Here is a 4,074-nt window from a genome sequence, read left to right on the forward strand (position 1 = left end):
AGTCTTAAAGCGGCCGCGGAGAAGTGGAGGCGAGCGGGAGGCAGGACCGGCGAGAGCGCAGCCACCACACACTCACGCACAGTCATCAGGGTGCATTTCTGAGAGGCTTAAATAATCATTTCAGCAGCCTATTATTTTTAGTTATCTGCTCGCCGGCTGCACATAAGACATGGCCAGGGGTGACTGTTCCAGAAGGTTGTCAGCTAAGCGGAGGAGACCATGAAATGCTAGCAGTTTTTTTTTTTTTAAATGTGCAGCTGGATTCAGATTTCCTATTTACTGTCAGAAAAGCCCAGTTCATTTGCCTGGAGGGAATGATGCTTCCAAATCCTTGCTGCCCCTATAAAGATCTTTATGGTCTCACCGGCTAATTTTTAATTATACCAAATACACTGTAAAGGACACACATACGCAATTCTAATTTTGCTCTCTGAATGGTGCAAAAAAAAAAAAACCACAACTGACTAAAATTGCTGATAATTTGAATAATTCCAAACATCTGGTCCCTCCTACATTACTGTGAAAAGCCAGTATGTTCACACTTCCTGAATACTCTGTAAGGTTCTTGAAGTCATAATTATATTCAAATGAAGGCTTTAAAAAGGGCATGAGTCCCTACTTCCTCACTTTGCAAAATAATGACCCACAGGGCTGGATTGCATCCCAATTCACAATCCAAGGTAGAATGCCCAGAGGCAGGGCAAAGGCCTGAGGAGGGGCATTTGTGGGGGAAGGGAGGTCTCATGGGAAATGAGTGGGCTTGCTGGACACTGCCAGGCCCCAGGTGCCCCTCCAAACACGAAAGGGGGAGGGCACACACCTCCACCGGCTCACAATAACAGGCAAAGCAAATGGTGAGGCAGCAACAAAATGGTGCTTTACCCGACTTGGGCACAAGATGGCCAGGCCCTGTGGAGAGGAAGGGCCAGCTGAGCCAGTGATGCTGCGTGCTCGCCATCACTCTGCAGCTGCAGGTGGTCACGTGCCGCTGCCCACTCAGGACCTCAGCGCAGCCTGGCTCTATCACATAGGCCTGTGTCCTCTGGCTTGGCAGGCGAGCGGTGCTCACAGCCTTTCCTCAAGGCAGCCCAGGAAGGCAGGTGACAGGGTGATTTCTGCTCCTGCATCCAGCTCCCACACACATGCATCCAATTCACAAATTCTTCACTGCACGCCAGCCATTCACCAAGCTCCCCTCCGCCTTCCTTGTTAGCACTCCAGCCTGGTTCAGACACACCTGCGTGGGAACACAGCTTGGCCGCTGACCCGCCCCGGGCCCGGGCCTGGTACTGTGCCTCTTTATCCTCATCACAGAAAGGAGATTATCATGGTGCACATGATAATGTTGTGAAAATCTGGTGGCATATTCCGGTGGTCACTGCCATAGTGATGGCTGTGGCTGGTACTGAGGTTGGGAGCAGGGCCCATAAGTAGGGTCCGTCCAACGCAAAATAAAAATGAGGGGCTTCTTTTTCAAAGAGAAAAACACACCATTAAAGGTACTAAACTATGAAAGTTACCCCTTTCTCCACCTGTGATGGTGTTTTTATTTGCCACTTAATGACATGCTTCCTTGGGCATAAGAATTGTCACTGGTGACTGCACGTGACTCGGAGCAGCACAGTGACCCACATTACCACCTTCTGCTGGTCCAAAGTGCTGTTTCCCCGGCCAGGGTTCGGGGGACAGTCAATCTCCCTTCCCGCAGACCACTGCCCTGGTGCTTGGTGATGGAAGAGCCCCAGGGTTGCCGGCACTGAGCTAGGAAGCACTATACCTGGACCGCAGGTGGGGAGAGGTTCGCCCTACTCAACATGCTTGTGGATTATGCCGTGAGAAGGTCGCCCTGGGGGAGGGACAGCGGCTGCGAGACCCCACCCTCAAATAGCACCCAGATGCAGGGACATGTTTCCTGCGTGCGTTCTAGGCTCCAGCGGGCAGCCAGAGGGTGGCCAACAGAGCCAGGCTTCTCTTCCAACATGACCCTACTGAAAAGCAGCAGTGAGTGCAGGATGGGGGGACAGGGCTGGTCAGGGACCAGGGCACCATGAACGGGGGAGTGGGCAGCCAAGAACGCCTCCCCAGGAAATGGTGGCAGGTAAGATAGTTTGGAAGCTGTAAATACAGGAATAAAATTACTTTCAAAATAATAAAATAAATTTAAAAAAAAGAAGCAAGACATGAAAGAATATATTGTATATCATTCCCCTTACATAAAAGATAAACATTATCTATGGTAAAAAATAAATAATAAATAAATAAATAAAAATAAATTCCTTCCTATGTGATTAAGAAAATTAACAAAAATTTCAAGATGGCAACTACAGAGCATTTAACCCCAAGTGCAAGCCCTTTGGTAGGGAGGAGGTTTCAGTGTAAGTACACTGGTCTCACCCTCTATGGTTGTCTGTCAAATGTACCTGCCACAGACCGAATTATCTAGAATCGGCTTATAGAGGAGAAAACGCTTTGCACAAATATTTTTAGAAAATACAGTGGGGCCTTGACTTACGAGTTTAAGTTGTTCCGAGACCGAGCTCCTTAAGGAGCTCATTAAGGAGCTCATTAAGGAGCTCATTAGCTCAAATTACTCTATCAACTCAATGCAAAAAATAGGCAGAGAGATAGCTGGTATCTCAAAAAAACTTGTTAGTCGGGACACTCGTAAGTCAAGGCCCCACTGTACTTTAGTATAAACACACTTCCCACGACAGTCAGCGCCATGATGAGACATTGCATCTCTCCAGTTCAAGAAGCTGTCCCTGAAGCCTGGCACAGTGCCTGGCACATGAACCACATGGAATGGGTCACATGGAACCACATGGAAAGCGGCCCGTGCTCCAAGACGCGCACCCACAGAGCGCTGTGGACATTTGGAGGAGAAAGCAGAAAGCGTGCTTCATACTCACCCTCAGAGAAGTCTTTCCGAGGCAATGGCCATTGAGCTGATGCTTCAAGTCAATGTGAAAATTGATTCAAAGCAAGGGGCATTCTGCTCTGACCCAGTGGACATCAGGAAAAGCTAAGTTGCTGGGGTCCAGCCCCAGCGGTCCAGGGGTTCCCAAAGGTGTGGACGGAGTCGGCGAAGAATGTTTTACACAGAGACAGCCTTCATCTCCGAGGCAAGCTGAGCCTTTATTTTATAGTCAGAGGTAAACAAGGTAGTGGTTACCAAAGTTACACTGGTCTTGTGAGTTTCACTTGTTTTTGTTCTTGTTGCACTTCCCTCAGCCCCATTAGCTTCCCAGGTAAGATCTAGGGAGCATCATAAGGTCAAGCCTAATTATGCTAAGAGGACTGTGCCCTCTAAGCTGGGACTTGTTTGTGGCTTTGCCAACAGGTCAGTCGGAGGTTTAACCCTATAGCGGCTCCCCACACCATGTTCAGGTTTAACATGCGCTGGTTTGAAACCTCCTCCGGAGTTACCGGGTGAAATAGGAAGGCCACTGGAGATTGGTAGGTGGCTGTTCCAATAAGCAAGGGGATGCTTGTCTTGGGTGGCTACCCCCACCCACGAGCACCTTGTAGAGGCCTTACTGGGGTTCAGGCACATGTAGGGTCCAGATGACCTCAGCAACAGCTACTCTTTCCAAGTATCATCCCTGAAGCGGCTCCTAGTGCTGAAAGGAGGAATGGAGGGGTGCGGGAAGGAGCCTCCAATTTCCCCTCAGGCCCCAGGGTCATCCTGCAGTCCGGTCCTCTTGATGGCCTCCTCCAATAACGCAGTTCTCCTTGGTGCTCCTAACTGATGTAACGCCTGGCCTCCCGAAGACCGCCCTTTGACCTGAAAGCCTTCCATGTGGCATTGCCTCCCTTGTCTGCCTCCTGTCAGCCCTCCCAGCAGAAGAGAAGCAAAGTCAAAGAGACGACTTCCGTGTCCATTTGAATGACACCAAACAAGAAACAACACAGTGGCGAGCAGCATCCCCCAATCACATTGTCTGTTACTCCTCTGCTTGTTGTTGGAGCAGTGGTTCTCCACCTCGGCTGCACATTAGAATCACCTGGGAATCTTTTTAAAATCCTGATTTCTGGGCCTCATCCTCCGGAAATTCTGTTTCTTTGTTACTAATG

This window comes from Myotis davidii, unplaced genomic scaffold (genome assembly GCF_000327345.1).
Source record: "Myotis davidii unplaced genomic scaffold, ASM32734v1 scaffold512, whole genome shotgun sequence".
NCBI lineage: Eukaryota > Metazoa > Chordata > Mammalia > Chiroptera > Vespertilionidae > Myotis > Myotis davidii.